Consider the following 24,282-nt stretch of genomic DNA (forward strand, 5'->3'; position numbering starts at 1 on the left):
AAGGTTGATAGGCTGGGATACTGTGTTGGATAAACACATTAATATAAAAAGGTTTTATATGTCATTCACAAGTAGTGCTGCATGAATTAAGATGTCTTTCTCAAAAAAGTCTAAATTGTCTTCAAGGCTTCCTGCTACAGGTAAATGTTCTATTAGATCATTGCTTATAACAAGGACAATCAATGCTTTGCCAGCATTCATACATAAGCCAATGTTTGGAATATGTGTTTACTCTTGTATAACCCTGGAAGATGTTAGTGACCTCTTTCATTCTCTCAACCTGTAGAATGTCTCTCTCTCTATGACCAGATTTCTGGGTACCTTTCCTACACTGAAGCTGAAGATATAGCCCTGTTCTTGTTCTTTATCAACTTTATTTTAGGCAGAAATTCTAAATGACTCAAGTATCTGTCAGTCCCTTCTTTTTCACTCCAGAAGCATACACTTCCTTGTCTACTAACAGCCAACATCCTTCCCATTCTTTCTGTGTTTTCAGTGCTAGCTTAGCATTGAACCAGATTCAACAAATAATTTCTCAAACATGATCTCATTATTTTGGCGTCTTCTCAGGGACTAATATTTATGTTCTGTCATTGCTTCAGCTACCACTCTACTTGAGGATCTTTGGATTTTTTTTTTCTTTCTTTTTTTTTTTTGCATTCTGTGTTGCTTTTATTTTATGGAAAATTATATCAAACCAACATTAAACTAAGCTGAATTCAAAGTCTGAATAAATGAGGCCTGTTGGTCTCATATACAAAAGCATATATATACAAAAACTCATATAGAAAAACTGCCCTTTGCACTTAAAATTTCAGGAAGGGAACTTCAAACAGCTTCATGTTTACATGTTTCAGCTCCAGAGCATAGGAAAGACGGTGACATTCACTGTCACATGTTTTTCAGTCACTTTAGCATCAGGTCTCTTCAAGAGGTTATTTTTTGGCAAAATATTTACTTCCACAAATTCTCCATTCCCTGGCTTTGGATTAAGTTTTACATTTTCAGCATCCTTCCCATTAATAGTTATTGTCACAATGTATATAGTACCATTGACAACCTTGGATCTATACCTACAGCTGGAGAATAGTCAGTATCACCTTTTATTGTCAGTTTCTTCCTTAAGCTCTCAAAGTGCAGGTGCTTCTGGACTTTCATTATCAGCTATGAGATCTGTGGGGAATTCTAGGCCTTAGCCTCCCACTGGCAGTCATAGATGCTTCACCATGGTATGTCCTTAATGAACAGTTCTTTGCAGCACTGGGATAACTGCCACATGATCAGCTGACTATCCTTCCCAGGTACATGCTTCAACTTTCCCAAGTTCTAATTTTAGCAGTAAGACCCATGGACAGTTTCTTCAAGCTTGACCCATTTTCCTTCCAGAATTCACACCTTTGAAATAATAGACTGGCATGTTGGGACAATTTTGTTGGTGCTTAGTTTTTCATTACTAATCTAGTTAGTCTTTTCAGCCCTCAGGCAAGAAGCTCATGTCCAAGATGTGGGGTGAAGAGAAGGATATTCTTTTGGCAAAAGATTGAAAAAAGGAAGGACCATTCTGAAGCAGCACTCTCAGGGTATGCCAGTGCAACACAGCCCTTCTGAACCATTTTAAACTTCTCCAGAATGATAAACAATAATTTGTATTAAGTCACCAAATTTGCAGTCATTGGTCAGGGCAGCGATGGAAAACTAATCCAGATGGGAAAGACATTCTAAGAAGAATCTGCAAAGCGCATAGACTTGAGATATTACCTATTAGATAATGAAGGGAGGTTTGGAGTGTTTTGGAGAAGGCAATGGCATCCCACTCCAGTACTCTTGCCTGGAAACTCCCATGGATGGTGAAGCCTGGTGGGCTGCAGTCCATGCGGTCCCTGAGGGTTGGACATGACTGAGCGACTTCACTTTCACTTTTCACTTTCATGCACTGGAGAAGGAAATGGCACCCCACTCCAGTGTTCTTGCTTGGAGAATCCCAGGGACGGGGACCCTGGTGGGCTGCCATCTATGTGGTCACACAGAGTCGGACACGACTGAAGTGACTTAGCAGTAGCAGTTGGAGTGTTTTGATACACAGTCTGGTAGAAGAAGGGCTGAGGAAGAGATTCATATCAATTGAGACAGGCAATGTTATTGAATCCTGGAATGTGAAGTCAAGTGGGCCTTAGGAACCATCACTACAAACAAAACTAGTGGACATGATGGAATTCCAGTTGAGCTATTTCAAATCCTGAAAGATGATGCTGTGAAAGTGCTTCACTCAATATGCCAGCAAATTTGGAAAACTCAGCAGTGGCCAAAGGGCTGGAAAAGGTCAGTTTTCATTCCAATCCAGAAGAAAGACAATGCCAAAGAATGCTCAAACTACCGCACAACTGCACTCATTTCACACACTAGTAAAATGATGCTTAAAATTCTCTAAGCCAGGCTTCAGCAATATGTGAACCGTGAACATCCAGATGTTCAAGCTGGTTTTAGAAAAGGCAGAGGAACCAGAGATCAAATTGCCAACATCTGCTGGATCATCGAAAAAGCAAGAGAGTTCCAGAAAAATATCTGCTTCTGCTTTATTGACTATGCCAAAGCCTTTAACTGTGTGGATCACAATAAACTGTGGACAATTCTGAGAGAGATGGGAATACCAGTCCACTTGACCTGCCTCTTGAGAAACCTATATGCAGGTCAGGAAGCAACAGTAAGAACTGGACATGGAACAACAGACTGGTTCCAAATAGGAAAGGAGTACGTCAAGGCTGTATATTGTCACCCTGCTTATTTAACCTATACGCAGAGTACATCATGAGAAATGCTGGGCTGGAGGAAGCACAAGCTGGAATCAAGATTGCTGGGAGAAATATCAATAACCTCAGATATGCAGATGATACCACCCTTATGAAAGTGAAGAAGAACTAAAGAGCCTCTTGATGAAAGTGAAAGAGGAGAGTGAAAAAGTTGGCTTAAAGCTCAACATTCAGAAAACTAAGATCAAGGCATTCAATCCCATCACTTCATGGCAAATAGATGGAGAAACCGCGTCAGACTTTATTTTTCTGTGCTCCAAACTCACTGCAGATGGTGATTGCAGCCATGAAATTAAAAGATGCTTACTCCTCGGAAGGAAAGTTAGAACCAACTGAGACAGCATATTAAAAAGCAGAGACATTACTTTATCCACAAAGGTCCATCTAGTCAAGTCTATGGTTTTTCCAGTGGTCATGTATGGATGTGAGAGTTGGACTATAAAGAAAACTGAGCACCGAAGAATTGATGCTTTTGAACTGTGGTGTTGGAGAAGACTCTTGTGAGTCCCTTGGACTGCAAGGAGAGCCAACCAGTCCATCCTAAAGGAGATCAGTCCTGGGTGTTCATTGGGAGGACTGATGCTGAAGCTGAAACTTCAATATTTTGGCTACCTGATGCTAAGAGCTGACTCATTTGAAAACACCCTGATGCTGGGAAAGATTGAGGGCAGGAGGAGAAGGGGATGACAGAGGATGAGACGGTTAGATGGCATCACTGACTCAGTGGACATGGTTTGGGTGGACTCCGAGAGTTGGTGATGGACAGGCAGGCCTGGTGTGCTGCCATTCATGGGGTTGCAAAGAATCGGACACAACTGAGTGACTGAATTGAACTGAATGTTATTGAAAGCCAGACAAAGGTCTTCTGTATTATAAAATAATTCTAGTATTAATGAGCTGGAAACACTAGAGGTATAAGTTCAAGAGGATCTTTACATTGCATATTATTTTACTATATTCTAGCCATAGCCTTCCACAAATTCTTAAATTAGATAAGTGGAAGACTATAGGTTTCATTAAGTCTACCAGTGTTCTCTAACATGCTTTTTTCTTTGCTCATAATGATTTCTCATGTTCTCTTCTTTCATACAATAATGAGCATGAGAAATCATTATCATAAAAGTAGCAGTATACTTTAATTTCTCCTAGGGAGCCTTACCATATGGCACCTGTCTCTGTTATTAAACTTGATCTGTTAAAAATCAGTCTTGTAAGGGCTTGTGTCATACTCATTAAAGTGTCATATTCTGTAAAGTATATGATCCCAAAGTGACATACATCCCTTTGATAAGACAAGAAACATTTTTATGTTCTAAAACTAAGAGGTAAAATCTCAACAAATGTACAAGGAATACAATTAAATGCATTTAAAATATTAATAGTATTAAAGATCATTTTTATGAATAATCTTTGTTTTAATAATTCATTTGTCTATAAAAATGCAACTGAGTTTAAATGAATGAAATTAGGCATCTAATTTGCTTACCTATAATTATAAAATTTTAAAAATAATTGTATCAAAGAAAATGAAAGTAAAGAGTATCGATGCTCATCAATATTGTAATAAATGAAATTAACAATTTTGAGATATTATTTTACTAAAAGTTCTAAATTAAAAAAAAAAAAACACCTCTAATTTAGGAAATACTGCAACGAAATTTGTATACATATTCCTTACAAGAAGGATTTACTAACTATGCAGCATTTCAGCAAAACAAGATGCAATTACGCAGCAAGATTCATAAGACATCCCTCAATGATGTCATTCTATAGTATATAGTAAATAAAATTTACAAACTTTAAAGTGCTAAAAAACCATCGTGATTATATTGGTCATGAAGATCTTTTTTGCACAGTTCTTCTGTGTATTCTTACGAATTGTATTCGTAATATCTTCTGCTTCTGTTAGGTCCATACCATTTCTGTCCTTTATCGAGACCATCTTTGCATGAACTGTTCCCTTGATATCTCTAATTTTCTTGAAGAGGTCTCTAGTCTTTCCCATTCTGTTGTTTTCCTCTATTTCTTTGCATTGACTGCTGAGGAAGGCTTTCTTAACTTGGAACTCTGCATTCAGATGCTTATATCTTTCCTTTTCTCCTTTGCTTTTTGCTTCTCTTCTTTTCACAGCTATTTGTAAGGCCTCCCCAGACAGCCATTTTGCTTTTTTGCATTTCTTTTGCATGGGGATGGTCTTGATCCCTGTCTCCTGTACAATGTCACGTACCTTAGTCCATAGTTCATCAGGCCATCTGTCAGATCTAGGCCCTTAAATCTATTTCTCACTTCCACTGTATAATCATAAGGGATTTGATTTAGGTCATACCTGAATGGTCTAGTGGTTTTCCCTACTTTCTTCAATTTAAGTCTGAATTTGGCAATAAGGAGTTCATGATCTGAGCCACGGTCAGCTCCCAGTCTTATTTTTGCTGACTGTATAGAGCTTCTCCATCTTTGGCTGCAAAGAATATAATCAATCTGATTTTCATGTTGACCATCTGGAGATGGTCCATGTACACAGTCTTCTCTTGTGTTTACTCCTTGGAAGGAAAGTTATGACCAACCTAGATACCATATTCAAAAGCAGAGACATTACTTTGCCAGCAAAGGTCCGTCTAGTCAAGGCTATGGTTTTTCCAGTAGTCATGTATGGATGTGAAAGTTGGACTGTGAAGAAAGCTGAGCACCGAAGAATTGATGCTTTTGAACTGTGGTGTTGGAGAAGACTCTTGAGAGTCCCTTGGACTGCAAGGAGATGCAACCAGTCCATTCTGAAGGAGATCAGTCCTGGGTGTTCTTTGGAAGGAATGATGCTAAAGCTGAAACTCCAGTACTTTGGCCACCTCATGAGAAGAGTTGACTCATTGGAAAAGTCTCTGATGCTGGGAGGGATTGGGGGCAGGAGGAGAAGGGGACGACAGAGGATGAGATGGCTGGATGGCATCACCGACTCGATGGACGTGAGTCTGAGTGAACTCCAGGAGTTGGTGATGGACAGGGAGGCCTGGCGTGCTGCAATTCATGGGGTTGCAAAGAGTCGGACAAGTCTGAGTGACTGAACTGAACTGAAATGAAAGTGCTAAATCATCATATACTATCACTTTATGCTGGGATAACTGTAATTGAATTGAATCTATAGATCACATTGCAAAGAACTGACATTTTGACATTAAGTTTTCATGTATATGAATATGGACCATATCTCTATTTTGTTCTTTGATTTCCTTCATCAGAATTTCTTGATTTTCCCATTATAAATCATACACGTTTTGTCAGATTTATTCCCATGGATATCATTTTATGTGTGCTTGTGCTTAGTGGCTCAGTCGTGTCTGACTCTTTGTGATCCTGTGGATTGTAGCCCACCAGGCTCCTCTGTCCAGTGGATTTTTCAGGCAAGAATAACGGAGTGGGTTGCCATTTTCCTCATTCTGAGGATCTTCCTGACCCAGGGTTTGAACCATAAATTCTGTGTCTCCAGCATTGCAGGTGGATTCTTTACCTGCTGAGCCATCAGGGAAGCCCATTTTTTTGTGTGTACTATGGTAAACAGTTTTAATTTCAAATTCCAGTTTTTCATTTACAGTTCTGTATGTTAATCTGGTATACCAAAACCTTACTATAATTCAGAAGGTCTTTTCTTTTTTGATTAGGTTTTTTTTTCTTTTTTTTCAGAATTTCTGCAAAGAAAACCGTATCACCTACAAAGACAGTTTTAAGTTTTCCTTTATAATTTTAATACAGTTTAATTCCTTTTCTTATTGCATTGCCTAGAACTTCCATATGTGGAAAAGTAGTGGTAAGGTGGACATATTTGTCTTGTACCTGGTCTTTGTGGGAAAGTTTCAAGTTTCTCACCCTTAAGAATTATATTAGCTGTAAGAGTTTTTGTAGATATTTTATCAAATTGATGAAACTCTCCCTGTACACTGATTTAAAAAGGTTTTTGGTATTAATGCATTCAAATTAGAAAGGAAAACTTAAAGTTGTCTTTGCAGATGACATGGTTTTCTTTGCAGAAATAAATGTACAAAAGTTATTCCATTTTAGTGACTACATGTGTGCCCTTTTTCCTTTATTATTTTTATTATTTATGGTTTATTTTTCCCTTAAGTTATATGGTAATTTGTCTTTTTTGTGAATTTTCCCAAAAATATAATTTTCAGTATTTATATATTAGCTATTTCCCAGTCTCTACTTCATTGAATTTTGTCAACTCTTTTCTCATTTCATTCCACTTGTTTTTCTTTGTCCATCTTTTTTTTCGTGCTGACATTTCATTCATTTATATTTTTAATTTTTTTGACAAAAATTTTTAAGGCTATAAAATTTTGTCTGGTCACTTCCTTAAAATGTCTTTATATTCTGATATAGAAACCTCTATTATTTTTAACTTTAAAAAATTCATCAATTTGGTATCACATTTAACTTTTTATCCAAGAGTTTAAAAAGAAATAGAAAAGTTATAGAAATAACAGAGATATACCTGCTGTTCAACCTGGTTTTAGAAAAGGCAGAGGAACCAGAGATCAAATTGCCAACATCTGCTGGATCATCGAAAAAGCAAGAGAGTTCCAGAAAAGCATCTATTTCTGCTTTATTGACTATGCCAAAGCCTTTGACTGTGTGGATCACAATAAACTGTGGAAAATTCTGAAAGAGATGGGAATACCAGACCACCTGACTGGCCTCTTGAAAAACCTATATGCAGGTCAGGAAGCAACAGTTAGAACTGGACATGGAACAACAGACTGGTTCCAAATAGGAAAAGGAGTATGGAAAGGCTGTATATTGTCACCCTGCTTATTTAACTTCTATGCAGAGTACATCATGAGAAATGCTGGGCTGGAAGAAGCACAAGCTAGAACCAAGATTGCCGGGAGAAGTATCAATAACCTCAGATATGCAGATGACATCACTCTTATGGCAGAAAGTGAAGAGAAACTAAAAAGCCTCTTGATGAAAGTAAAAGAGGAGAGTGAAAAAGTTAGCTTAAAGCTCAACATTTAGAAAATGAAGATCATATCATCTGGTCCCATCACTTCATGGGAAATAGATGGGGAAACAGTGGAAACAGTGTCAGACTTTATTTTTTGGGCTCCAAATTCACTGCAGATGGTGATTGCAGCCATGAAATTAAAAGATGCTTGCTCCTTGGAAGGAAAGTTATGACCAACCTAGACAGTGTATTCAAAAGCAGAGACATTACTTTGCCAACAAAGATCTGTCTAGTCAAAGCTATGGTTTTTCCAGTAGTCATGTATTGATGTGAGAGTTGGACTGTGAAGAAAGCTGAGCACCGAAGAATTGATGCTTTTGAACTGTGGTGCTGGAGAAGACTCTTGAGAGTCCCTTGGACTGCAAGGAGATTCAACCAGTCCATTCTGAAGGAGATAAGTCCTGGATGTTCTTTGGAAGGAATGATGCTAAAGCTGAAACTCTAGTACTTTGGCTACCTCATGCAAAGAGTTGACTCATTGGAAAAGACTGTGATGCTGGGAGGGATTGGGGGCAGGAGGAGGAGGGGACGACAGAGGATGAGATGGCTGGATGGTATCATCAACTCGATGGACATGAGTTTGAGTGAACTCCAGGAGTTGGTGATGGACAGGGAGGCCTGGCGTGCTGCGGTTCATGGGGTTGCAAAGAATCGGACAAGACTGAGTGACTGAACTGAACTGAACTGATAGTTTACATACAATTATGATATATTATAAATACAAAATAACCCACTTGTTAAAATCTCTAGATTAACCATAAATAGCTACAATAGGTGTATAGTATAACAGCTGTAAATAGCCTTAACTTTTCACTAGAAAACTTCATAAAACCAAATATGAAACAAACAGAGCTTCTTGACTTTTCTATTTCTACCAGATAAAGGCCAAAACACTTCAATAGTTCAGGCTATGCTGAGACAAATTAGAAAAGAAACATAAAACAGAGGTATCTATGTACAGTGCATTTCCCAGGGATGCAACAAAGTGGTCTTTCTAAAAATGATATGGCAATGGAGACAGTAAGAGCTTGTTAGCGATTCCTACAGGTCTCAAGGGGTTCAAACTCGAAACAGAACAGAACATCGTTCAGTTTATTTTCACAGAGATTCAAAAGTTTTTGCAAAACTCACTCTGGAAATCTTCAGGGAAAAACATACTTCACTACTGCTTTCTGGCAACTTTCTATATTCTCAGAATAATCCTCAAACCCATTTGGGTTGTGCGGGGAGCGAGCTCCGCCTCTGGCAAAGGTCATGAGGAAGGAGGCTTGGCATACGCAAAGGCGGGATCAAGCCTCAGGAGTCTCCCTGGAAATTCTCGAGCATATACCCCCAAAACCAGAGTCTGCCTACTTTCTGCTTTGTGCTTTCACCTACACCTCTGACTGTACGGGGGGCTGTCCCCCACTACCTCTCTGAAAAAAGTTAGCCTACAGCTCCACTTAATAATTCCTGGGTGTGACAGTGTTTAACCTACAAACTCCTTTGGAAATCCTCTAGCCTGCCTGAATAGGTTTTTCCGGCCACATGTGATTGTTCAGAGCCTCCCAACTGTGAGAGGCAGGAGATGTTCTAAACTGCCTAAACACAGATTCTTTTGACTAGTTAAAAGATTGATTAGAAATTGTATTGGTGAAGGGATTTTCACTTGTTGGGCCAATGTTTGCTGCTAAGTTTCCATATCCCTTACCTGCTGTGTCCCTGGCAGTGTATTGATTAATATAATTGGTGTAAGTAGTAGCTTTAATGTTTGTAACCTGGGACCCTTGAGTTAATTCTTTTTCTTGTTATAGCCCACCACACCTTTGCTCTGTAGGAATGCAACTTTATCTAATGCTTTTGGAGGGTGGCTCCTGACCAATCACCTTTAGAGAAAAATAAGTTTTCTGAAGAAAAGGTCTTAAATTGTTAACAGGCCTCCGGGCCAGAAGATGATGCAAATCACCTAAGCTTTTGCATATGATAAGTTTGCAGGAAGAAAGCCTGGTTTGCTGCAAGACTCTACCCCTTCCCCCATTATCCTCTGTGCATAACTTAAGGTATAAAAACTACTTTGAAAAATAAAGTGCGGGCCTTGTTCACCGAAACTTGTTCTCACCATGTCGTTCTTTCTCTTACCTTCTGGATGAATTATTCAGCCTCTTTTCTACACTGAATTTCCTCACTGAGCTATCCTTATTTCAACTGCTTTTCTCCACTAAATTTCCTCACTGAGCTATCCTCATTCTATTACTCTTTATATCCTTAATTAACATTTAATTAAGCAATTGTCGCCTGATCTTCGCCTACGCCGTCTCTCCTTCGAATACCCTGGATCAGCCGGGGCTGGTCCCCGGCAGGGTTGTCCTAATGGCTCATGAATCTGGCAACAGTGATGGGAGTCAGACCACAAAGATAGGTGGACATGACTGGAACCATGATTATGGACAAGAGAGTCCATCAGTTTTAATTATGGTAGGGAGATCTCCTGAAGTGATGTCTGGTGTAAAGCTTGTTCTGCATATTTTTAATTCTCCTTTATGGCAAAATATGTCTTGTGTGTGCATATGCTAGTTGCTCAGTCGAGTCTGACTCTTTGTGACCCCATGGACTGTAGCTCTCCAGGCCCCACTATCCATGGAATTTTCCAGACAAGAATACTGGAGTGGATTGCCATTCCCTTCTCCAGGAGTCTTCCTAATGCAGGGATTGAACTCAGATCTCCCCATTTCAGGCACAGCCTTTACCATCTGAGTCACCAAGGAACCATTAGTATCCCTTGTCTTATTTTTGCTTTTTGTTACTTATCTACATGCAAACATCTAGTATTTTAATGACTCCTATCTTTATAGGGAGATAAAAAATATCTTTATCATTTATCCTTATATTTCTCTATTCTCTTCATTTTCCCTACATTTTCTCTCACATAAGTACTTATTCATATATAACACTGCAAAACTTTTCCCTATTGAGTCCATGTAATTTTCCCCCCAGTAATCGGTTAATTGATTGTGTATGCCTTCCTGGTCAAGACTCCACTTTCTCTCACCCAAATTATGATGGCAGTCTCCTAACTTGCTTTTCTGATTTTTGTTCTTCCTGTATAATCTATTTGTAACATGGCATATGGTGTGAGAATAAACAAATAAACAAACAGTCTCTCTCATTTGTTGAAATTTCTCTAATTCAATGGCTTCCAGTGTCTCCAAGAGATACAGACAAATGAATTAAAATGGCCACCAATGTCCAAAATGATTTGAGTCTTTCTTGTAGCTCCTTGACTTTTTCTCCTACCATTTCTTTCCTCTTTTGAATATTTCTCACTCCCTGGATGAAGTGCTTTAAGTATTATTTAATTATTTTTTCCTAAAGAAAATATATATTTCTTATAATAATAATGCAGACATTTAAGCAAATTTAGTGGTCCTTTTCCTTTTAATAAGTGACTGAAAATAAATAATGCAGTTTCAGAAAAAAAATGTTGAGATAAGAAATCTGTTTATGATTATGTATAGTCACTTAAAGAATAAATTTAAATTTCTGTTCCTCAGCTTATATTGTATAAGTATTACCTTCAAGTCAAAACCTACTTAATCATATTGGTCTTAAAGGATAAAGTACCAATACAAGTAGCTAAAATGAATTTTGTCAATAATTATATTTAATTTGAGCCAACTGTGTGATTTAGTACATTTTAGGTATATATAGTGTATGTTAGTCCAAATTTCTGGGCCTTTTTGAAAACATATGCAAAAATTGCCAGTAACTTAGAAACCCCTGGGACTTTGAAATTGCTTCAGAAAACACTGTTTAAGAAAAGGAAGGAAATAATATTTTAAGGAAAAAATTGATATTGAGGTTCTAAGATAGCATTATCTTATTTAATTATTCTAATAAACAAAGCAAGTGAATATTTTAATGCCATTTCCAAGGAAAGCAAGTCCCCAAAAGGCAGTATGTTTTGTTTGATCACTTACAGCAACTCTATTTTGGAACTATGTATTAGATTCATTTCCTTCTAACTGCAAAGGTTCTACTTTCTGCTGTGTTGCAACCTTGGTTTCTTAAACAATAGTTTATGTACCCTTGATATAATGACCACAAATTTGTATTTACTGGTATAAAATCTTTACATATCTGTTATCATATTATATTGATCTTGTTAAAAGAGAGGTGTTTAAATATGTACTTTATGATAGATCATTTAGTAGTTGATGTGATAATTTTAGAGAAAAATGGTTTTTAAAATCTAATTTCCATAGAGTAAACATTCGTTTTGATGTACAGTGTTGTGAATTTTGAAAAACATACTCTGAAGTGTCGCTATCACCACAGTTAAGATACAGAACTGTTCTACCTTTTCAAAATATTTCATTCTGCCTCTTTATGTTTCAACCATTATCCTCACCTTCATCTCATAATAACCACTGATCTGTTTTTATATATTCTCTCTTCCTACAGCTTTTCTTTTTCCTTTTCAAGAATGTCATATAATTGGAATCATGTAAATGCAGCTTTTTAAATCTGGCCTTTTCACTTAACATATTGTAGTGGAGATTTGTGCATGCAGTTGCATGTTTCAGTAGCTTGCTCCTTTTCATTGCTGAATAAATATTTCATTTCATGGATTTATCACAGTTTATTTATTTACCCATTGAAGGATTTTTCCAGTTTTGATGATAACAAATTGAGAAACTCTGAAATTTGTGGGAAGATTTTTGTTTGAACATAAATTTCATTCCTCTTGGTTAAATATCTAAAAATGAGATTTGTGAGTGTTTTAGTAAGTGTGTGTTTCACTTTACAAGAATTCCAAGCCATTTGTAGAGTGGTTGTACTTTAAAGGTACATTTAATATCATAGTGTGGCTATATCTGTTAAATAATATAGTTCCTAATTACTAAATCTGTATTTTAGTCTATTAAGAAGACCTATGATCTAGAAAATTTTACCATTCAGCTTAAACATATTCCATGTTGCTGCTAAGTTGCTTCAGTTGTGTCCGACTCTGTGCGACCCCATGGACTGCAGCCCACCAGGCTCCTCCGTCCATGGGATTTTCCAGGCAAGAGTGCTGGAGTGGGTTGCCATTGCCTTCTGTGTTCAAACATAATAATAATGGTGACTAGAGCCAATAATCAAATTACAGGTTAGTAGTTAGACAACTTTTTTTAAAAAAATTAATGTATTCTTCAGTACTTACCTTGTTTAAATGCAGTTCAAATATTTAAATAAAAACTAATATTAAAGTATTGTGATTAAACATAAATCTTACAAGTGATTAGAGCAATTATATTAAATTTGGACTGTAGATTTTTTTTAATTTATTTATTTTAATTGGAGGCTAATTACTTTACAATATTGTATTGGTTTTGCCATACATCAACATGAATCTGCCACGGGTGCACACGTGTTCCCCATCCTGAACCCCCCTCCCACCTCCCTCCCCGTACCATCCCTCTGGGTCATCCCAGTGCACCAGCCCCAAGCATCCTGTTTCCTGCATCGAACCTAGACTGGCGATTTGTTTCATATATGATATTATACATGTTTCAATGCCATTCTCCCAAATCATTCCACCCTCTCCCTCTCCCACAGAGTCCAAAAAACTGTTCTATACATCTATGTCTCTTTTGCTGTCTCACACACAGGGTTATCATTACCATCTTTCTAAATCCCATATATATGCATTAGTATACTGTATTGCTGTTTTTCTTTCTGGCTTACTTCACTTGAAATAAAGTGACAGTATAGAGTTTACTGTGCAGAACAAATTTAACAACACTGATTTGACAGTCTTTCAAAACTATATTTTGTTTTCAGATTTTCATTCTAAAAGCACCTTAATATTATAATTGGTTTTCTGCTAGAAAACTTCAAAACATAGAATACTAATTAAGGGGTTTAAATGGAAATATCGCAACTTCTTCAGGTGGAGTAACCATTCCCCAAGTGGATCTAAGTTAGGTATATGCTTCTGTCTCTGATAAATGATCTCCTGAGGGACTTCCCTGGTTCTCCAGTGGTTAAGAATTCTCCTGCAATACAGGGCACACAGGTTCCATCGCTGGTCCAGGAAGATCCCACATGCTGTGGAACAACTAAGCCCATGTGCTACAATGGCTGAGCCCTGTGCATCACAAGAATAGAACTCACTGCGATGAGAAGCCCACACCCCACAGCAAAGAGTAAACCCCACTGGCCACCTAGTGTAAACCTGCGTGTAGCAGTGAAAATACAGCACCGCCAAAGAATAAAGAATTAAAAAATAAAAGAGCCAAATGTTAAATTAAAAAAGAAAATCTCATGATGATCACCTGAGTGTCAGTCCTTCACTGATTCACTGTCATTTCCACATGGTATGAACAAGAAAGTCTCGCTGAATGTAAAATATATCATGAATATAATGGCCAACTCAAATGTCTTTCCACCTCCAAAACTTCCTCATAGTATTTGTGACAGTTGACCAACCACTTTGTCCTAAAATATAACAACCATTTAAGTCATTTTTCTCTGTGAACATTCCTTATACTTGATTAAATCTCTTTATCACTTTATACTTTTAGTATACTGATAAGTTTTAGCATAGATCATATTCTGTTTTCTATATACTCATAACAATTTAAAATATTTTATTTTTTGATTTTTCTTTTGTTTTAGCATTCCGGCCTTTTGTTTGTTTGTTTGTTTATTTTTTAATTTTTTTCAGTTTTATTTATTTATTTTTTACTGTACAATATTGTATGGGTTTTGCCATATATTGACATGAATCTGCCATGGGTATACATGTGTTCCCCATCCTGAAACCCCCTCACACCTCCCTCCCCATCCCATCCCTCTGGGTCATCCCAGTGCACCAACCCCAAGCACCCTGTATCATGCATTGAACCTGGACTGGCAATTTGTTTCACATGTGATAATTTACTTTTCAATACCATTCTCCCATATCATACCATCCTTGCCCTCTCCCACAGAGTCCAAACCCTAACCCTAGATGCCCATCAGCAGATGAATGGATAAGAAAGCTGTGGTACATATACACAATGGAGTATTACTCAGCCATTAAAAAGAATACATTTGAATCAGTTCTAATGAGGTGGATGAAACTGGAACCTATTATACAGAGTGAAGTAAGCCAGAAAGAAAAATATCAATACAGTATACTAATGCATATATATGGAATTTAGAAAGATGGTAACAATAACCCTGTGCACGAGACAGAAATAGAGACACTGATGTATAGATCAGTCTTATGGACTCTGTGGGAGAGGGAGAGGGTGGGGAGATTTGGGAGAATGGCATTGAAAATGTATAATATCATGTATGAAACGAGTCGCCAGTCCAGGTTCGATGCATGATACTGGATGCTTGGGGCTGGTGCACTGGGACGACCCAGAGGGAGGGTATGGGGAGGGAGGAGGAAGGAGGGTTCAGGATGGGGAGCATGGGTATACCTGTGGCGGATTCATTTTGATATTTGGCAAAACCAATACAATATTGTAAAGTTTAAAAAAAAAAAAAAAAAGACTGTTCTATACATCTGTGTCTCTTTTGCTGTCTCACTTACAGGGTTATTGTTGCCATCTTTCTAAATTCCAAATATATTCATTAGTATACTGTAGTGGTATTTTTCGTTCTGGCTTACTTCAGTCTGTATAATATGCTCCAGTTTCATCCACCTCATTAGAACTGATTCAAATGTATTCTTTCTAATGGTTGAGTAATATTCCATTGTGTATATGTACCACAGCTTTCTTATTCATTCATCTGCTAACGGACATCTAGGTGCTTCCATGTCCTGGCTATTATTAAGAGTGCTGCGATGAACATTGGGGTACATGTGTCTCTTTCAATTCTGGTTTCCCTGGTGTGTATGCCCAGCAGTGGGATTGCTGGGTCATATGGCAGTTCTATTTCCAGTTTTTTAAGGAAACTCCACATTGTTCTCCATAGTGGCTGTACCAGTTTGCATTCCCACCAATAGTGTAAAAGGGTTCCCTTTCCTCCACACCCTCTCCAGCATTATTGCTTGTAGACTTTAGGATAGCAGCCATTCTGACTTGCGTGAAATGGTACGTCATTGTGGTTTTCATTTGCATTTCTCTGATAATGAGTGATGCTGAGTATCTTTTCATGTGTTTGTTAGCCATCTGTTTGTCTTCTTTGGAGAAATCTCTGTTTAGTTATTTGGCCCACTTTTTGATTGGGTTGTTTATTTTTCTGGAATTGAGCTGCAGGATATGCTTGTATATTTTTGAGATTAACTCTTGGTCCATTGCTTCATTTGCTATTATTTTCTCCCATTCTGAAGGCTGTCTTTTCACTTTGCTTATAGTTTCCATTTTTGTGCAGAAACTTTTAATTTTAATTAGGTCCCATTTGTTTATTTTTGCTTTTATTTCCAATATTCTGGGAGGTGGGTCATAGAGGATCCTGCTGTGGTTTATGTTGGAGAGTGTTTTGCCTATGTTCTCCTCTAGGAGTTTTATAGTTTCTGGTCTTACATTTAGATCTTTAATCCATTTTGAGTTTATTTTTTTGTAAGGTGTTAGAAAGTGTTCTAGTTTCATTCTTTTACAAGTGGTTGACCAGTTTTCCCAGCACCACTTGTTATGACCAGTTGTCCCAGCACTACTTGTTAAGGAGATTGTCTTTTCTCCATTGTATATTCTTGCCTCCTTCGTTGAAGATAAGGTGTCCATAGGTATGTGGATTTATCTCTGGGCTTTCAATTTTGTTCCATTTATCTATATTTCTGTCTTTGTGCCATTACCATACTGTCTTGATGACTGTGGCTTTGTAGTAGAGCCTGAAGTCAGGCAGGTTGATTCCTCCAGTTCCATTCTTGTTTCTCAAGATTGCTTTGGCTATTTGAGGTTTTTTGTATTTCCATACAAATTGTGAAATCATTTGTTCTAGTTCTCTGAAAAATACCGTTGGTAGCTTGATAGGGATTGCATTGCATCAATAGATTGCTTTGGGTAGTATACTCATTTTCATTCTATTGATTCTTCCAATTCATGGACACAGTATATTTCTCCATCTATTTCTGTCTTCCTTGATTTCTTTCACCAGTGTATTATAGCTTTCTATATATAGGTCTTTTGTTTCTTTAGGTAGATATATTCTTAAGTATTTCATTCTTTTCCTTGCAATGGTGAATGGAATTTTTTCCTTATTTTCTCTTTCTGCTTTCTCATTGTTAGTGTATAGGAATGCAAGTGATTTCTGTGTGTTGATTTTATATCCTACAAAGTTACTATATTCATTGATTAGCTCTAGTAATTTTCTGGTGGAGTCTTTAGGGTTTTCTATGTAGAGGATCATGTCATCTGCAAACAGTGAGAATTTTACTTCTTCTTTTCCAATCTGGATTCCTTGTTTTCTTTTTCTGCTCTGATTGCTGTGGCCAAAACTTCCAAAACTATGTTGAATAGTAGTGGTGAGAGTGGGCACCCTTGTCTTGTTCCTGACTTTAGGGGGAATGCTTTCAATTTTTAACCACTGAGGATAATGTTTCCTGTGGGTTTGTCATATATAGTTTTTATTATGTTGAGGTATGTTCCTTCTATTCCTGGTTTCTGGAGTGTTTTTATCATAAATGGATGTTGAATTTTTCACAGGATTTCTCTGCATCTATTGAGATAATTATATGGTTTTTATTTTTCAATTTGTTAATGTGATGTATTACATTGATTGATTTGCACTTATTGAAGAATCCTTGCATCCCTGGGATAAAGCCCACTTGGTCATGATGTATGATCTTATTAATATGTTGTTGGATTCTGTTTGCTAGGATTTTGTTAAGGATTTTTGCATCTATGTTCATCAGTGATATTGGCCTGTAGTTTTCTTTTTTTGTGGCATCTTTGTCAGGTTTTGGTATTAGGGTGATGGTGGCCTCATAGAATGAATTTGGAAGTTTACCTTCCTCTGCAATTTTCTGGAAGAGTTTGAGTAGGATAGTTGTTAGCTCTTCTCTAAATTTTTGGTAGAATTCAGCTGTGAAGCCGTCTGGACCTGGGCTTTTGTTTGCTGGAAGATTTCTGATTACAGTTTCAATTTCCATGCTTGTGATGGGTCTGCTAAGATTTTCTATTTCTTCCTGGTATAGTTTTGGAAAGTTTTACTTTTTTAAGAATTTGTCCATTTCTTCCAAGTTGTCCATTTTATTTGCATATAGTTGCTGATAATAGTCTCCAATGATCCTTTGTATTTCTGTGTTGTCTGGAGTGATCTCTCCATTTTCATTTTTAGTTTTGTTGATTTGATTTTTCTCCCTTTGTTTCTTAATGAGTCTGGCTAATGGTTTATCAATTTTATCTATCTTCTCAAAGAACCAGCTTTTGGCTTTGTTGATTTTTGCTATAGTCTGTTTCTTTTGCGTTTATTTCTGCCCTAATTTTTAAGATTTCTTTCCTTCTACTAACCCTGGGGTTCTTCATTTCTTCCTTTTCTAGTTGCTTTAGTTGTAGAGTTAGGTTATTTATTTAGCTTTTTTCTTGTTTCTTGAGGTAAGCCTATATCGCTATGAACTTTTCCCTTAGCACTGCTTTTACAGTGTCCCATAGGTTTTGGGTTGTTGTGTTTTCATTTTCATTTATTTCTATGCATATTTTGATTTCTTTTTTTATTTCGTTTGTGATTTGTTGGTTATTCAGCAGCGTGTTGTTCAGCCTCCATATGTTGGAATTTTTAATAGTTTTTCTCCTGTCATTTCCTCCTTTTAAACGAGTCTCTATTTTTATCTCTAATGATGTTCTGTGCTCATCTCATAGTCCTTCAGGTTTAGAGTCTGTCTATTGTTTGCTCATTGGCAGCAGAAACTTGCAATCCAAACTGAACACATGATCTTATCCCATGAAATATGATTCTTCTCCAGAAACAGCAAAATTCACCATTTCCCAGGCTTGAAACATTGATTCCTAGCATTCCCTTCTTGCTTATATCCATCTAATAATTATCATTTTCTTTTACCGAGGCAAATCACTTCCAGTTCTTTCTCTCTTCCTTCAAAAAGAACACTCTAGTTCAAGCTTTCATGCCTGTTTCCTTGATTATTCAGTGTTCTAACTGGCCTCCTTTTTTCAGCCTTTATCCACTCGTATTCATTTTACATAATCCTCCAAGGGAAACACTCATTTTACTCAGTTATATTTTAGCAACTGCATTGGTTTCATATTTATAACCAAGTGAGGAACAAATTCCATCATCTGTCATCATGATATGTCAGCTTTTTTTCCCAGCCTTAACTTCTCTTAGCTTTCAAAATCTCTGTGCTCAAGGAAAATTATAGTGTTTAATGTGTTTTAAGTCTTTACTATTTCTCTGTGCCTTTCTTATGTTTTTTCACTGATTCTACTATATTTTTCTTGTGTGTGTGTGTATGTGTATGTAAAATGCTATTTATTCTTCCTCCTGGTACTATTTATGAAAGCAAATCAAAATTGGAATTATGTATATGTGTAGTAATTGTAGATTGGCAAGTAATTTGATTGTTAAGCACATTAAAATAATCCACTTATAATAGGCTTATAATATTAAAATACATTACTGCTTATAATATTAAATAATAATTTATAGTTAAAATATTGTTTATAATATTAAATGTTAAAATAATATGTTCACAGTGTGATTCTAATGTCTTATTCAGCCATATGCCTGCATCGCAGGTTTTTTTAAGGCATACTGGCATATTTTGCTTCCTTTTGTGTATTTTTCATATTTACTGAGCTCTATACAATGGATGGAGAAGGAAATGGCAACCCACTCCAGTGTTCTTGCCTGGAGAATCCCAGGGATGGGGGAGCCTGGTGGGCTGCCGTCTATGGGATCGCACAGAGTCGGACACGACTGAAGCGACTTAGCAGCAGCAACAGCATACAATGGATACTATTTATCATAAGAAGTAATACATGATTCCTGTTGATAAGGAAACTAGGATAAGCAATATTCTTGAGTACAAAAAAAATACTTATCCATCTTAAAGTCAATTTCATTATAATGAATCTTCCACTAATTTCTCTCTTTGAAACTCCCACAATTCATTATTAAAGAATTATTGACACTGACTCACAGATACATTTCTTTGGCAAGGTTAAGAGTCATTAATGACTCTTTTCTGCACTCTTACCACAAACAACTTGTCACTCTTTCTTGTTGATTTTTATTTTTAAACATTTTTCAGACCTTCCAGTTTCAAATATCAGTTGTCCATATGCGCATGTCTAATCTTTCTTTGCCTGAGTGACTATACTAATCTTCGAAATGGTGCTATTTCCTCTGCTTTCTTTTTTCTCCAAAAGCATCCTCTGTGTAAACTATGATTTTGCATATATTTTTAACTATACACCACACAATGTGATTGGTAAATAATGAATCAAAATGAATGGAAGAAAACAAAAAAATAAATTGAATTTGCTTATTCATTGGTCAGATAATTAAATCCAAATTCATGAGTACTTTGAAAAACAGTCTTCATGACAAGCCATTACTATAAATATCTTTATGCACCTGGTTGAAGTTTTACAAATAGATTATCATTATCATTTTGCTGAACCATACTGAAGTCTAAAGACTGATCATCTAAAACAGAGTTCTTCAATATATTTTTCATGTACCTGAGAACATGCAAAGACTTTCCAAGATATACATATGTAGGTATGTTCAGTTTTAATAGAAAAATGTCCACATTCTCATATCTTATGTGTGACACTTTCCTACTATTCTAAGAATTAATCTGATATCCGGTAAGATCTCTCTTATTTTTTTCATATTTTCCTTTTACTTACCCAATCTAAATCATATGGAACATTGTTTCAAGGTATAGAAATCTTCTACAACACTCAGAAATATTGATGGTCTTGTTAGGAAATAGATAAAATAGACCTATTAATATAAAGAGGTAAACCTATTCATATAAATAGATAAATCTCCAAATTAATGTTAAATGTAAAGCAAGTTGATGAGAATTCCTGCAGGGTATTATCATTTATATAAACATTTCAAACATAAGATAGTATCATAAATGATTTACAGATACAGAAAAATGTTGGAGAAGGAAATGGCGACCTACTCCAATCTTGCCGGAGAATTCCATGGACAGAGGAGCCTGGCAGGTTACAGTCCATATAGTTGTAAAGATTTGGACATGACTGATCAACTAAGCACAAACACATACATATGTACTATGTGCCCAGACTATGTAAGGGAACAATTAAATGTGTAATCTCTGGAACCAAAATGCCAGACTGCTCAAATTCCAGTCACACACGTCTTACTGGCTGTGTGACTTCAAAGGGCTCCTTACTCTTTAAGATCTAGTTCCTAATATGTTAAGAGGAGAATACTACAGCTGCTAGTTTAATGAACTTAAATAATGATATAAAATACTTAGAATAATTTCTGGCACATGGCAAAACAGTAAATATTTATTTGATGATTGTTTTATTAACTTACAAATAAAACTAAATGATATATAGTGACTTTAAGATTATGGTTACTTTTCAAGAGGAAAAAAAATGATGGTCATAGGTTTTATTTGTATCTGTAACATTTCATTGTTTTAAAAAACAGTAACATCACTTTTAATATTTATTTTTTAATGGAGGAAAATTGCTTCACAATGTGCTGGTTTCTGCCCTACAGCAATATTAATCAAGCATAATTATAAATATATCCCTTTCCTTTTGAGTCTCCTTCTCCCCCTCCTCTCCTACTGCTATATGACTGAATCTTGAGTTAGCTAATTACTAATTCAACTACTCTGTTATGTAACTCAACTACTGTATTCCAAACAAGGTCACCCCGTGGGGAACTGGGGATTAGGACTTACATGAATGTTGTGAAGACACAATTTAAACCATAACAGGAATACATCTCTAAAAATGTACAAGGAATGAAAACTCATTTAGGTCCTTTTTAGTAAGAGTGTGAGGAGTCTTCATTATGGAGTTTGGAAGTTTCTTGAATCAACTCTTCTGGCTTTAGGTATATTATATAAAAATGAGAGCAAAATGACTGTGCTGAATTCACTCAAGTTTTACCCCATCACCACCACCTGGGGCCAAAAGCGGAAAGAGAAGGGAAGGGAAAGATTAGCTCTCCAGTGAGTGTTTCCTATGAGGGAAAAAAAAAGACACACAAGAAAAGAGAAAGCTTATGCTGTATTTCCCAGAAGGCTTCTCAGGGAAGGGAATATGTTTGCTTATGGCAACAAAGAAATAAGAGAAAATGTTTAAGCAATGGTAGTAGGAAATAAGATTTGATTTAGAAATTTTTTTCTGTCTTGAAAGAATGGTTTCTATACTTTCTTGTCTTAAAAAAAATTGAGAGCCATGTGACCAATTTATAAAGAGCATTAGTGAAACAGTGAAAAGAACTCTGCCTTTGTATTTTTCATTAAATGAAACCGTCACAACCTGCCACCAGGGTTGTAGGGCACTTTTGGAAGACCAGAAATTACACCAGCTGAACTTGAATAGTGTTAATATAAATTATGTAGTGAATAATTCTTGCTGTTGTTGGGTATGATTTGGGCATAGGAGAGAAAGCTTAATTTACCATCAGGAATAAAGTCAGCTAATGGTGTAGCTATCTAAGACATTCAGAAGAGCTGATCAGTTAGATTGGTGCTACTATGGCTCCTTCCCTTGAATCAACACTTGAGTTAAAACAGTCATGCAAGCAGATGAAAGGAGATCCCTGAATTTGGTCAGGAGAGCTCAGAGTCAGGGTAAGTTTAAGACAGGAGTTCCTAACATGCCCCCCAGTATAACAGTGTGGTTCATAAGGGAGACTGCCTTGGTCATTAAGACACTATTTTCTTAAATGATTCAGAGACTACAATAAGGAGGGTGATGACCTCATATACAGTAAGAGGAGTGAATTAAATGCCATTGTAAAGTGTCCATTCCTTAAGATATCATGCATTTTCTAGACCCAAGTTTTAAAGAAACCCCTCCTCCCCCATCTAGGAAATACCTGCAGGTAGAAGTGGATTGCATTCTTCAGCTGAAGAAGCAAAGGGAAGCGTAGAACTAAAAGTGAATTTGAAGAAATGAAAGAGAAAATGAGAATGGGAGACATAAGATATTGGTCTTCTCTTATCTGGGATCTACCAAAATTGAGCAGGAGGATATATAAGGAAAAGAAAAAAAAAAAAAAAAATCATGGATTTGTGAACTCTGTAAGCCCAGCTCTTGATATTTCCAAATTTGAGGAGAGAGGATTTGGGGGAGGAGAGGGGATTTGGGTAGATAGGGAGGAACAAAATAATTGTTCATAAGATTTTCTATGTACTACGTATTTCCACCCTATCAAAAATGCACAAAAAATGTTTTATTTGTATCTAAATTATTTCTTCTTATCATGCTTTCTTAATGATAGAGCCCCCAAATTAAACCCCAGTGGAATGTCTACTTCTAAACAACTTCTGGGCCTCAAGTGCTTCTTAAAATATTAGGAGCACATGGTAATACGTACTTTCAAAAGTCCCAGTGTGGTTCTGAAAGACTTGGTTAGGACAGCAAGCTCCTTGCCTCCACTTCCTAGAGTATCACTATGGAAAGCAATCAACTTTTTAGGAAAATATGATTATTAAAAAGTTAAATTATTTATCTTTTCAAACATTCTAATCCTCTATCAAAGGAAAAGAGAGAGTTTACACTGTATTTCCTGAAGGTTTCTCAGAGATACGATGCAAGCCAAGGAAGAAAGCCAATGGTTAAGGAACAGCAGTGAGAAATGAGCTTTGATTGATTTTTTTTCTGCTCTTACATGAATGGTTTCTAAATTTTTTTTTAATCTTCAGAAAATAGTCATGCAACCAATTTATAAACAGAATCAGTGACACAGTGAAAAGAACTCTGACTATGTAGTTTTGGGCATATTTTTGATGAAAGTAGTCAAAAGGTACAAGATAAGTTATAAGATAAAGAAATACTAAAGGTATAATATTCAACATCATTAATACAACTAAACAGAGCTGAATTTTATATGTAAAAGGTAAGAGAGTAAATAAGAGCGCTCATCACAAGGGAAAAGCTTTTTCTTCTGTATCTATATGAGATGAAGGATACTCACTAAACTTATGGTGATAATCATTTCATGATGAATGGAAGTCAAATCATTATACTCTACACCTTAAACTTACAGTGCTGTACATCAACTATATCTCAATAAAACTGGAATAAAAACAAACAAAAAAAACTGAGCAAACACAAATATATTTTTTTAAACTCTAATCCTCCACTGTTCAATAGATTCCAAAGACTTGATATAAAAATTATTTTGTCAAGAGTTTTTAACATTGTTTACATTTTGAATGGTACTATTGATATTTTGGATATATTGATTTAAATTTTAAAATAATTTCATTTTTTGTTACTTTTGGGTATAGCTGCTAGAAAGTTTAAAACTAGATATGTGGTTCACATTATATTCCTATTTCTGTTGCTGTAGCCTAATAAAAATTGTATTTGAAATGATATTCAATAC

The 24,282-nt window shown here is 36.3% G+C and overlaps 1 pseudogene; it reads right to left on the reverse strand.

The window, feature by feature from the left end:
- Positions 1-806: 806 nt before the first annotated feature.
- Positions 807-1,451, reverse strand: LOC113891868 (annotated as a pseudogene).
- Positions 1,452-24,282: the final 22,831 nt, after the last annotated feature.

The sequence above is a fragment of the Bos indicus x Bos taurus genome, chromosome 4, assembly GCF_003369695.1.
Source record: "Bos indicus x Bos taurus breed Angus x Brahman F1 hybrid chromosome 4, Bos_hybrid_MaternalHap_v2.0, whole genome shotgun sequence".
In the NCBI taxonomy this organism is placed as follows: Eukaryota; Metazoa; Chordata; class Mammalia; order Artiodactyla; family Bovidae; genus Bos; species Bos indicus x Bos taurus.